The sequence below is a fragment of the Crocodylus siamensis genome, chromosome 4 (genome assembly GCF_052110815.1).
Source record: "Crocodylus siamensis isolate JL-2025a chromosome 4, ASM5211081v1, whole genome shotgun sequence".
NCBI lineage: Eukaryota > Metazoa > Chordata > Crocodylia > Crocodylidae > Crocodylus > Crocodylus siamensis.
Window position 1 is genome coordinate 82,362,924 of NC_143398.1, and position 13,703 is coordinate 82,376,626.

Sequence of the window (13,703 nt, forward strand, 5' to 3'; positions counted from 1 at the left end):
TTTGGTGTCTTTGGGACATCTATCTATGCTCAAGGTGCAGGGAATGTTTTGGTCAGTATTAAGGAATACTGAAGTGAAGAACTCATTGAAGAGTTCTAACTTGTTGTCTGTGTCAACCGCAAACTGACCTGTTTTGTCCTGCAGGGGCCCAATGTTACTCCACACCTTCTTTTTGCTCACTATGTATCTTTAGAAGGACTTTTTATTGTCCTTGATTGTTGTAGCCAGCCTAAGCTCCAGTTCTGCCTTGCCTTGTCTAACTGACTCCCTGCAATAGCGCACCAGGGTGGTGTATGCCTCCTTGGTGGCTGTCCCCTGTTTCCACTGCCTATACATCTCTTTCTTTTCCCCCAGTCTTTCCTGAAGCTCCCTGTTCAGCCAAAGGGGCTTTTTTATTCCCTTAGCCCCTTTTCTGCATAATGGGATAGACTCCTTTTGTGTCCCAAGGATCACTCCCTTGAGAAACTTCCAACCCTCTTGAACCCTCATTAGCCCAATGCTCTTGAGTTTGGCCACCTCACTTCTCTTCTGCAGACTAAATAAATCCAGTCCCCACAGCCTATCCTCAGAAGTCCTGTGCCCTACCCTCTGAACTATTTTCATTGCATTCAGCTGGACTCTCTCTAACTTGTCCACAGCCTTTTAGGGACCCTAAAACTGGACAGAGGACTGATGACCGTGAAAGCTTGGCTGGATCTATGCATGAACTTTAAATGACCAAATTAAAATAATAGTGCATCTTGCATAAGAATGCAAAACTGTGACTGGGATCATGCAAATAAATAAAGCAATTCCAATTGATTTAAACTCCTGTGCTAGTTGCTACCCAATGTCTTATGATGCTAAACTGTTCATAAATAACTGCATAATCCTATGTGACTGTACCCTCCTTGTTGACACATCCTCCCCTGATTAAGGCATATTTTTTTAGAACAGGCATTCAGTGTCTGTCTGGGGTTTTGCAAATATCTCCACAGACCATCACTGGTACAGACTATTTTGAGTTCTGCCCCATTGTTAAAACAACTACCCAAAACAGTGTCTTGTGATTAATGCCCCAAGGCATCCCATTCAGTCAATAAAGATCCATCCAAGACCTATCCCATCTGATTGAAATGTAACTCCTGGACTGATCAAAAGCTTGCAAAAACAAGTTTTGCAACTAGATGACCCAAAACAAGATCTGAGTAGTTAGCAATTGTAATGCAATGGGCCCTTCCTACCTATTTTGTTCAGACTTTATTTGACCAACTATCAAGAAGGAATGCTGGGCTGGTGTGGGTAATTCAAACCACAGCCCTTAAAAGCCATGGTTTGATCAAGCCCCTGGCAGTTGGGACTTGAGTCCAGAGTGGGTACATGTGTACCTCCAGCACATGTGTGTCCCCTGTACTTACCAGCAGCAGTAGAGGCAGAGGCAGTGGAGGTGGATCCTCTGAAGGTAAGACAGACAGGGAAGCTGGCACAGCTGTAGAAGATCCAGAGAGGGAACCCCCTATATCCTTCTTAACTGAGTAGGCAGGGTACTGCGCTCCTGAGCTGCATGCGAACAGAGTGTACAAACAGGTGAGCTCTGTAAGGGCACACCAGCATTTGCACTAGGCAGGTGTGCAGGAGTAAGCCAGGAGGGAGTCTCCAGCAGGGAAGAGAGGAAGATGCAGAGCTTCATGGACATGGTAAGGAAGCAGTGAGCTGCTGCTATGGACCCTGCCCCAGTGGCGTCACCTGTCCTGGGCTCCTCTGAGGCCTCCACCCAGACGGAGCCTATGGCAGGGTCGGTAGCACCCAGCCCCCCTGTCTGGGGGCGCTGCCTGGCAGGGGCCCTGCAGTTGGGGAAGAAAGATGGGTCTGGGGGCACCCTCTTGCCTGTCCCTCTTGTGCCCGACTTTGGGCCCTGGAGGAGCAGGAGAGGGAGCTCCAGGCCAAGATGAGCAGGTTACAGGGGATCAGGGCAGCAGAGGATGAAATTCACACATATTTCTGTTCTCTGCAAGAACAGTTTCCCAGCAGGCAGATGTCACAGGAGAGACGCACAGCAGAAGAATGGCAGATGCCCACCAAAACCAGGGCTGCTCAGGCTAGCATGGTGTTGGCTCCCCAGGTACAACTGGGGAACAGATTTGAGGCCTTGGCAGCCTTAGGGGAGAAGGTCGAAGTGGATGCCTCCAGTGGGGACGGTGCCACTCTATGCACAGCACGGTCTGAGCAAGGACAGAACACCAAGAGGAAGAAACACTTAATCTTCATCATCAGAGATTTTATCCTGAGGGGAATGGAGGGTCCCATCTGCCAACCCGACCTCATGGCACGAGAAGTCTGCTGCCTGACTGGGGCTCGGATTCAGGATGTTACAGACATGATCCCAGACCTCATTTGACCCTTGGACCAGTACCCCACGGTCCTAATCCACGTGGGAATGAATGACATGGCCAGGAGCAGTCCAGACTGCATCATGAAGGACTAGAAGGCCCTAGGGGCCAAGCTCAAAGAGACAAGGGGCATAGGTGGTATTCCTCTCTATTCTCCCACTAAGTAGACTTGGATGGTGCCATGAGGCCTGCATTGGGGTGGTCAACCGATGGCTTTGGAGTTGATGCTACCAGGCAGGCCTTAGGTTCCTTGACAACAACCCTTATTTCATGAAGGGGCCATACTAGGCTGGGATGGACCTCACCTCTCCCCTAAAGGCAAGCATGTCTTTTCTTCCAGTTTGGCTGTTCTCATATGACATGTTTTAAACTAACTTAACTGGGGGATGAGGCCCACAGGGGGACACAAGGACACTTCCCAGGCAAAACAGGTGACAAATACAAGAAGTACCCAGGTAAATGACAGGGGTTCAGATATTCCTAGGATGAAGGGGGTGGTGCAAGCACCCATTGGAGGCCTTAAATGCCTCCACACTAATGCTCATAGTATGGGGAACAAGCAGGAACTTGCCCTCCTGCTAGCTGGAAAACCCAAACATAGTACAGCTCACTGAAGCCTGGTGGGCACAGATGCATCACAAGCAGGGCCAAGAAGGTGATCCTCCCCTCTATGTGACATTGGTCAGGCCATAGTTGGAGTACTGCATCCAGTTCTGGGCACCGCACTTCAGGAGGGATGTGGACAGTATTGAGAGGGTCCAGAGGAGGGCCACTCACATTGTAAGGGGGCAGCAGGGCAGGACCTATGAGGAGAGGCTACAGGACCTGAACCTGTTCAGCCTGCACAAGAGAAGGCTGAGAGGAGATCTGGTGGCCATCTATAAACATACCAGGGGGGACGAGCAGGGAATGGGAGAGGCCCTGTTCTCCCAAGCACTACCCAGAGTAACTAGGAATAATGGCCACAAGTGGATCAAGAGTAGGTTCAACTAGACTAAACACACTCAGGTAGGCTCTGGAGCGGTGAGAGATGCGCGGGTGAAGCCCGCTGCGTCCCCACTCCCCCGAAGCCCCCCAGACACCCCCTCAGCAGCCGCTGAGCCCCCTGCCGACCCCCAGCACAGCCGGAGGTAAGCGGGCTCGTGGTGGGAAGGGGTTAACTCCTCGCTTGCTGGGAGGAGGCCGCTGCCTGGTGCCGGGCTGGGTCAAGCCCCCGCCCAGGCCCCTACTTGGCCCAGCCCCCAGGGAGAGAGGAGTGAAGGAGGGGGTACTCACCAGTCCCCCTCCTGTAGGGCAGGCCCCCCAAATCCCGGGCAGGGCCCCCCTGGCCTGAGAAGCCAGCGTTCCCCAACGGCAGGCCCACTGCGCATGCGCGTAGTTTAAAAGGGCCCGCCAGCCAGGGGAAAAAAAAAAAAAAAAGAAAACACACTCAGGTAGGCTCTGGAGTGGTGAGAGATGTGTGGGTGAAGACCGCTGCATCCCCACTCCCCCGAAGCCCCCCAGACACCCCCTCAGCAGCCGCCGAGCCCACTGCCGACCCCCAGCACAGCCGGAGGTAAGTGGGCTCGTGGTGAGAAGGGGTTAACTCCTCGCTTGCTGGGAGGGGGCTGCTGCCTGGTGCCGGGCCGGGTCAAGCCCCCACCCAGGCCCCTACTTGGCCCAGCCCCCCAGGGATCCCCGCCACCGGTGCTGCACGAACAGGCTGCGTAAACAGGCACTGCGGAGTTCGTGCAGGGGAGGGCGTGGGAGGGCATGAGACCCTGCCTGCGACCCCCCCCCCCAGCCATAGCCAGCCCCAGCCGTAGCCAGCCTGCCAGAGGCATGACACGGATGGGCACGCGCCGCACCCCGAGGGTCCCCTCGGGCTCTGCGGCCCCTCCACTGGGTACCTCAGAGACGGCCACCCAGACGGAGCCCATGGTTCTGGGCTCCACGCAGACAGAGCCCCTGGCTCTTGGCTGCGGGGGATGCCTGTCCCTTTTTCAGACTCTGGGGCCTGGGAGCATGGCCCCCTCCCCTTGCGGGGTCTGCTCCCTACTGGGGTCTCTGGCGCACCAGCTGGAGGAGCTCCAGGCCACAGTCCAGAGACTGCGTGCTATCAGGGACTGTGAGCAGGAGACAGACTCCTACTGCCAGGCCCTTCTCCCCCGGGAGCCGCAGGGGAGAGCTCCGTCTCCCTCCGTGACTAAGGGGCATGGACAAAGGTGTATAGGCCCCCAGCCTATATCAGTGCAGGGGATTTTCCATCCTAAGGTCAAGACTTTGACCTTACTGAACCTTATGAGATTTCTTTTGACCCAATCCTCTATTTTACTGAGGTCTTTCTGAATTGTAGCCCTACCCTCCACTGAATCTATTGCTCTCCACAGCTTGGTGTCATCTGAAAACTTGCTGGAAAGCATTCGGTCCCATCTTCCAGGTTGCTGATGAAGACATTGAACAAAACTGGCCCTAGGACCAACCCCCGGGGCACTCCACTTGACACTGGCTGCCACCTAGTTATCAAGCCAATGATTACTACCCTCTGAGCCTAACAGTCCAGCTAGTTTTCTATCCAAGTTAGACATTTTTAAATCAGCAGGTATAAAGATGTGATTGTAAGCGTTTTAAGAGTTTATTGCCTAGATCTCTGAACTGAGTTTCTGAATACTGTGGAAGCCAATATTTTAAAAGAGTAAGTGGGATGATCTGGATCGGGGTTGTCAACCAGGGGTACACATACCCCTGGAGGTATTTGGACCATTCCTAGGGGGTACACAAGGGTGGGCAGGGATGGAGCATTGCTGCTTCCCAGGAGCAGGGCCAGGGCAGGGTGAGGGCAGCGGGGAAACTCACATGCAGAGGCTGCCACCACTAACACCCACCTGCCCAGTGAGCTTCCCCACCCTGCAGAGTTGTGATGCTGCCCTCACCCCAGCCCGGTAAGCTTCTCTGCCCTATTCCTGCTTCTGGGAGGCAGTGGTGCTCCATCCCTGCCTGCCTGTGCACCTTCCTCACCTCCCCACTCTGTGCTCTGGCTGTGCACTACCCCTCCCTTCCCTTTCCACACCCAGCATCCAGCCACTGGGGGTACTCAGACAAAAAAAAAAGGTTGAAAACCCCTGAGAGGGATTATTATAATATGTCAGCTTGATCTTGAACAAAAGAAAGGAATGGCATGCGGCGGAATGCTGGGCTAGCGGTTCCGGCACCGCTTGGGGAGCCATAGGCTTTACAAAGCTGTGCGAGCGCGTGGCTTGTGGGGCAGGATTGCAGGTGGCTTTATAACCGCCTTCGAGGTTCGCCGAGCTGGCGCAAGTAGACGACTTAGAGTAAGGTGTTAGTTTTTTTTATAATAAGTCTATAGGATGTCTGTTGGTTCACGGGGTTCCGGAGCAAGCCCTTGCTTTCCACCACTGGAACTAGTCCAATGATAGATGCGCCTGCCGATTCCTTAAGTCCCAGAACTGGTCAACAGCTCATTGAGATGGGATGTTAGTAGTAGAAGTTATTATGGAGTAGATATAAGGTGAAGTAAAAATTTGTTTTATTCACTCACCTGGCCTCACCCTCTTACGAATAAGAGGGGAGACCGGCTGGAATGAAGTTGCAGTAAATATAAGTACAGAAGCGTAGATATGCTGTCTAAGCTACGAAGAGAGGCAGTCAAGAAGTGGAGTCTCCGATGTTTCTTCAGTTACAGTATGCCGGATACAAAGGGGGTCTGTTTGCCCACAGGGTTCACTAGTAAGCCCTTGCTTTCCACCACTGGAACTAGTCCAATGATAGGTGCGGCTGCCCACTAGTTAGTCCTAGGGTTGGTCAACAGCTCATGAACAGGATGAAAAATAATAAAACTGTAACGCGGTGAATCGCTGTCAATTGTCAGATTTTCGAGGCCTTGGTTTTTGCTGGGATACGCCCAGGCGGGGAGGCTGAGGACTGGCTGCAGGGTGATCAGGCCTGCAGGGTCGTCCAGTCGTCGTCTCTGCTGTTTCCTGCTTCTTTGCCTCTTTTATAGATGTTGGTTGGACTGCCCCGTGACACTAACTATGATATAAGCTAAGCATACAGGGATAGGATAGTTTCTTTTACACAGTAGTTACTAGGTAGATTTTCTACATAAGTTTAGTTTCTGCACAAATGACACTTACAGATAAGAAATGAAATTTACAGAATGCGCATGTGCAGCTTGATACAAGTATAGAAAAGTACAAAGCTTTCATTTTGATTAACAGCCAAGACTTCAAGGTTACATAAATGTGAGAGTGCCACTCGGCAGTCATACAGAAAAAAAAATAAAACAGTTACATGGCAGATGTGGGATTTGATTATTAAAGATTAAGGAGGGTAATATTATTCATGCCAATCGACATAGTTTTTTTGGACAATAAATTCTGTCAAACTAGATACCTTTATTTGATGAGTAGATGCAATTTTGGTCAATATAAGTAATGGTGCTGTTATAACAGGCTTTTGTATAAGGCATAAGATCTGGTACTGCACAACATTCTGAGTATGAATTCCAATTACACAAATCAGCAAGTCTCACAATAACTGGATTATAAAGCTGGCTAATGGTCACATCTCAAAATGTAATCAAACACATGAAGTTATTGAATTGGTTAGTTTATATAAATTTCAGGGATTAGTTCTCAGTCCTACACTATTTAACACTGTTATCAGTGGCATAGAAGAGCACACAAAATCATTAGTGATAAAATTTGAAGCTGATATGTTGGGAAATAATGAAGAGGGCACATCACTACCACACTGTGTTATTCTCAAAAGACTAAGGAGTTAAGCTACAGAATAATAAAGCTTGTTTATTCAGAGAGCAGTACCCTGCCTACAGTTCCGCTTTTTCCCCTGCAAACCCCAGGAAAATGTAACAACTTATACATAACACTATTACAGGTATCCACACATCTTCTCCCTTTACATGTAACATATCCCCATGTAATTACTCACATTGGCAGTGTAGTTCAGCCCATAGTTAAAACACATTTTAACAGGTCTTTATGGCTAGAGACAGAAGTTACACCTAAACCAATTTAAGTCATCAGAAACTGGTTTAAACAGAATAGAAGTTCAGTGCACATAAACCACCTTCAAAATGGCTGAAAATGGTTTAAAATAAACCTGGTTGAATGTAGTATCAAACATAACTAATTTGGGTCAAACCAGTTTATGGAACTTCTGTCCCAGACTGTAAGGGAAGAGAAGAGACACTTGGTGGCAGAGTAAGACACTGGGGTTGGAAGGGTGCTTGCACCCAGCCACCCCATCGATGAAGCTACACAAAGCCACACAACCTTCTCTGTTTCTGGTGGGGAGGAGGAAGGAATGTGAGTTCTGCTATAAAGAGAGACTTGGAGCAGGCAAAAGGTGAACAACCAGAACTGGAAGTTCCTGAATCCAACAGGATGAGTGTGGGAACAACTGAGAGCATCCAGGAGGCTGCAAGGAAGGCTCTTCAGGGAGTCATCTCTAGTGAGAGAGTGGACAGGGAAGAAGCCAAGACAAAGCAGCTTTCAGGTAATCTGAAGCCTCAGCACAGCAGTCCAGTGAGAAGGACTGAGATGGAGGTGACCTGAATAGAAGGACAGGGATAAGTTATCTTTGTTTTCTCCCCCTGAGAAGAGGGGAAGAACCCTTCTAGACACAGAGTAATAGTGAAGATTAACTATCTGCACATAAGCTGGGAGGCTGTTTAAACCTGAGTCAGTTCATTTTCTAAAGCCCTGGTGGAGGCTAACCAGGACTAAGTTGGTGGCAACTTATTTGAGTCAGAGGCATAGGCATGACTCTGATAGATGCTGGCAGATTATATGGGCTTTAAGTTAAGACCTGGTGGAATGGGAGAGGGTATAGGGGTTGGTAGAGCCCTGACCATACTAAGGCGGATGTCAGCGTGTGTGGAATACCTCCTCTATCCTCATGTTTCCTGCCTGCCATGACTTAGATCTTAAAGAAATGAAATTGGGAGGAAGTGATTATTACTAAAGGAAGTATCCGCTGGAAGTACCACGCTGAAATAACTTGGTTTTGTTTAATTCAGTTTTTATTCAGTGGTTTGCCGGTTTACAGGGAAATCCCCTCTTAGAGGAGAGGGGAATCACCATCCTAAGGGTTAACCCCGGGGTCTCTGCTGGGTCACCCTCTGTATTCGGCAGAGGATCTCCATCCCCAGCCCTGCAAAAGGGAGTCTCCGGGCTTCTCAGTTGTGCCTGGGTCTTAGCCCGCTCCCCTCCCTGTAATTGACAGAGAGAAAAGAAAAGTTTCTGTTTGTTCTATTAAGCTGCTAATTCTAATTACTAATATTTATTAATTATAATTATTATAATTATTAATTATAATTACTAATTATTACTAATGACTAATTAGTGGCTTGTTACCACCACCCACCACCGCCTGTTTCCTTTTATCGTGCGGCTTCAGTGAACAGGCTCCGCAGCTTTCCCACTGTTGGGGCTTGCTCTCTCAGCCCTTAGTGTCCCTTTTCCTGGAGTTCCTGAAGTCCCCCAGTGTCTTCAGGGATCGGGGCAGGGCCTTCCCACCCGCTGCCCCTCTGGCTCAACAGAGTGTCCCTGATTTTTAATGCCGAGCGCAGCCCCAGCCCCAGCCCGCGGCCCGGCTCCACTTCTCCCGGCACTCACCGTCACTTCTGTGGACTCAAGGTAAGGTCCAGTGAGATCTGGATCCTGAGATCCCTCCAATCCAGTGCTAGGGTCCCTCTCACAGTGCCTTTCTCTTTCCTCCAGTGGTGCCCGAAGGCACCATTCCTCATCTTCCTCTCTTTTTTATCCTCGGGGTTCAGTTGCCATTGGCACCTGAGGGCCAGGGCCCACCCTCCTCATGGTCTCATTATTTCCAGCTGTTCCCTTTTCCTTAACAACAGTGTCTCAAGGAGAACCCTGTTACAGTGGACATAAGGACCAATTGTGCAAGAAACTACATGCCCAGACATTTCTTCTTTTCTCCCTTATCAGCAAGTTGTGACAGGTAAGAGTGTGGGTATGCAGAATATTACATCAAGAAGGGTCCTGGCAGTCTTCATCCAGCCAACTGAAAAACAGTGATTGCCCTAGTAGAAAAAAAGAAAAGAAAAGGAAAACTTTATGGAAAAGATGATAACCATCTGAGACTAATTGATTACTTAAATTGAGGCAAGACTGACATCAGTTACACTTTAGTGTTCATCAGGAACAGACATAGACCCCTTCCTGGTTCAAGATAAATCACAGTCCCTCAGCATCCCAGAATGATTACCCCCCTGGGCTGTGCTGTGCTGTCTTCTCCAGGAGAGAAGGATTGGGAGGGGGAGGCAGGGACTGTCCCCACAGGCAAACCTTGGCTGGATTTAGGGCCAGGGAGGGGTAGGGTGGGAGTTAAACTTCCCTTTCCCTGAGCTGCCCTGCTAAAAACTTACTGCTGGCTGCGACTGTGGTCTACAAATCCCAGAGGCACCTGGAAGAAGGAAGAAGAAGATGAGCAACTCTGAAGAGTCCTGCTGCTGTAATTCTGGACTGAAAATCCCAGAGACTTTGGAGGCAGCAGGAAGAAGAAGCAAATAAACAGCCCATACCATGCTCTAGCACCCCCAGCTTCTGGTCTGAGCCACTGCAGGTATGTGGCTGCATTTTCTGAATCAAAACAGAATGGCTGTCCAGTTATTTCTCAGTTTAATTTCTGAAATTTAGACTAACCTGCAAAAACTGAATTGATTTAGCCTTGGGCTTTTTGCCTGTCTGTACTAAGCTGTTTAGCCTTTGCATTAGCTTTTTAGCTCTAAGTGATATTAATTTCTCTACATTCACAATCCTTATTGGTTCAGTTCTTGTTTGGCTTTCTTGTTTAGATGTCTCTTTTTCTGCATCACTTTCAGTCTCCTCTGTCATTTTTGGTTGCTTTCTTGTTAGTTCTGCTTCCTTTGGTGAATCTCATGATGCTGCTTCTTTTCTCCCCAAGTATTGTCTATTCCTTCTTAACCCCTGTTCTTCCAGTATAACTACTTGATAAGATCTGGGAGCTAGTTGATGGGAAATTAGCACTTTTTGTTTCCTCATTCATCCATCTGAAATAAGCACCATATTCTTGTTATGCAGTTGTGGTAAATCCCTGGAACTCCTGTCATATTTTTGTTTGAGTTTGTTGAATTTGTAAAATATTTTCATGTGTTGCTTTTCATTCTGATGAGCATCATTGTAAGATCCATCCCGAAGAGGTCTCTGGGAGGAGGCCAAACTGATAGCCTAAAGGGGGGGGGGTCAGTTTCACAGAACCCGGAGGCCACAGAGCAGCAACCTAATGCAGCTGCTGATTGGCCAAAAATATGAAAAGTGGAACTGCTTTGAGCAACTAACAGTTCTGGAAAAAAACAGAAATAACAGCCATGGAAAGGGGAACTACGGCAAGGCCTGAGGTGACCTTGCTTAGCAACAAGGGATTAGGCTTGCTATAACCCATAAAAGGTGATAAGGCTAGAAGCTTTGTGTGATTGGAGGGTCCCATGGGGATGAGAGACAGAAAGGTATAAAGGCCACAAGAACAAGGTCTTGGGCGGAACTACTTCAGGGAGGACAAGGCTGAAGATCCAATAAAGGAGGTAGTCTTGCCACCCTGGATGCAGGGTGGGTTCCCGAGACCCATCAGGTAATAACTGGGTTAGGGTGTGGAGTGCCTTTCCTTCTGCCTAACATGCTTGCAATTCTTAGGTTTGTTATAAGATTATCTGAACTTGCATTATTGATTTATCTTTGCTTGGTAATAAAGACACTGGTTGGATTTCACCTGGCGTGTGACTTATGGGTTACTCACCTACCTTGTTGGGAACGGAGGGAGCACCTAACAAGTGGTGGAGAATGCGGGCATGAAAGACCCCTCCTCGGGACAGCCTGGCCAGCTGCATCCTATGAGCGGGAAACATGTTCACACGCAAGCGGAAAACCACAAGTCTCTCTGAACTTAGTAAGAAAGTACATCCATGGTCCCTTTCTGGAGTAAGGGACCTCAGGTCCCTTGCTGCGGTGGAGGGAGATTTTGCCCAATGGCAGACAGGCATAAAACCTGGGAAGACAGTGTTACTAGAAGGTGCCATCTCTTTGTTGTGAGATCTGATGAGAGTCTTGTTGCCCTTAGAGGATCCAAAGTCAGAGGAAGGCCAAAAGGTGGCCGTGATTAACCTGGTTGGAGATCAAAATGACCAGCCAACCCCCCACTCTGTGGGAACAGTGGTGGAGAGAACTCCACTGGAAAAGCCAGAAGTGCAATATGAGATCTAGGGTCCATCGGGGGCCTGTTGGCAGGACTGCCAGACAGGAGTGGGAGGTGGTTCCGTGGAAGCCAACAAACCTCCAGGCTGAACTGGCTGGCTGGGTGAAAGATGCAAAGGAGAGCTGGGGCCAGTGCTAGCAGAATAGCATCCCAAGGGTTGGATAAATTCTTTTAAAAAGCCTTCAATCTGGTATCCCATGATCAAATCTTGGTGAAACTGGCCAATTGTGTCCTTGGGTCCACCATGATCGACTGGCTGGGAAATTGACTTCGTGGTCAGACCCAGAGGGTAGTAATTGATGGAAGTCAATCATCATGGTGTCCTGTGACCAGTGGGGTTCCGCAAAGCTCTGTCCTTGGACCCATATTGTTCAACATCTTCATTAATGATGTGGACATTGGAGTCAGAAGCAGACTGGCCAAGTTCGCCAATGACACCAAACTTTGGAGCAAAGCATCCACACCAGAAAACAGGCGGGTGATTCAGGACTTGGACAGGCTCAGCAAATGGGCTGATGAGAACCTGATGGTTTTTAACACTGAAAAATGCAAGTTTCTCCACCTTGGAAAGAAACACCTGCAGCATCCTTATAGGCTCGGCAGTGTTACACTGGCTAGTACTATGAAAGAAAGAGACTTGGGGTCATCATTGACCACAGGATAAAATGAGCCTTCAATGCGATGCTGCGGCTAGTAAAGCAACCAAAATGCTGGCTTGCATCCATAGATGCTTCTCAAGCAAATCCCGGGACGTCATTCTCCCCTTGTACTCAGCCTTGGTAAGGCCGCAGCTGGAGTACTGCGTCCAGTTTTGTGCTCCACAATTCAAAAAGGATGTGGAGAAGCTTGAGAGAGTCCAGAGGAGAGCCACGCGCATGATCAGAGGTCAGGAAAACAGACCTTATAACGACAGGCTGAGAGCTATGGGTCTCTTTAGCCTGGAAAAGCACAGGCTCAGGGGTGATCTGATGGCCACATATAAGTTTATCAAGGGTGACCACCAGTATCTGGGGGAACATTTGTTCACCAGAGCACTGCAAGGGATGACAAGGTTGAACGTTCATAAACTACTGCAAGACTGTTTCAGGCTGAACATAAGGAAGAATTTCTTTACTGTCCAAGCCCCCAAGGTCTGAAACAGCCTGCCATCAGAGGTGGTTCAAGCACCTACATTGAACACCTTCAAGAGCAAACTGGATGCTTATCTTGCTGGGATCCTATGAATCCAGCTGACTTCCTGCCCTTTGGGCGGGGGGCTGGACTCGATGATCTTCTGAGGTCCCTTCCAGCCCTGAAGTCTATGACATCTATGAAATCTATGAAGTCTGCCCAAGCCCCTGCAAGGATAGATCATAACAAAACAGGGCATTATGCCTATCAGTTGATGGACTTTGCAATAAAGGTATTGGATCATTGTGAATTGTCCCAAGATTGACATGCAAGAGAACCAAAATGTGTAGCCTGGGGAGGAGGTATACGCCAATTGAGTGGGGATGAATTCATTGAAGCAGCGATTTATGATCAGTTGGACAAGGACCCCCTCAATGTTATAGTAGATGAGACTGCCTGGGAAAGCACCCTCCACAAGGGGACAGGTCCCTTGCATGGTCTCCTGATGCAACAGTATGATACTTGGCAAAACCATTCAGTAAAAGACATTATCCGGGGGTTGCAGACTGTAATCAATTTGGCTGGGGAGTACCTGAAATCAAAACAAGTAGCGATAGTAAAAGGAATATCAGTGAAGATGAAGAAAATTCCCTGCTGACAGCTTTGCATTGAGCTTAGGAACGCAGGAATCCCACTAGAGCAAACTGATGGAAAGCCCACCGGTGAGTTATAGGCTTTAGAAAGAGAAGAACCTTGGGGAGAAGGATAAAATCTGTTGTGCAGTCACAGCTCTCCCCTCAGCTCCCCCTGTGGAAGAGCCCAATATTCCGACTGGACTCTATCCCGATTTAAGAACCTGCACCTAAACTAGGGGTGCCCCAGGGAGGGGAGATGAGGGATGCTCCCTCCCTCACTTTTGATTGGGTGAGCCTCTGGGGATTCTAGGTTGTACCTATTTGCACAAATTTC

At 49.0% G+C, this 13,703-nt stretch overlaps 1 long non-coding RNA gene across 1 annotated transcript in view; it reads right to left on the reverse strand.

Annotated features, from left to right (window-relative positions):
- Positions 1-9,012: 9,012 nt before the first annotated feature.
- Positions 9,013-13,703, reverse strand: part of LOC149865915 (uncharacterized) — a 67,179-nt gene continuing 62,488 nt past the window's right edge. Inside the window, exon 4 of the long non-coding RNA XR_016441565.1 lies at positions 9,013-9,435. This is a non-coding gene — a long non-coding RNA (uncharacterized LOC149865915). The remainder of the gene's footprint in view (positions 9,436-13,703) is intronic.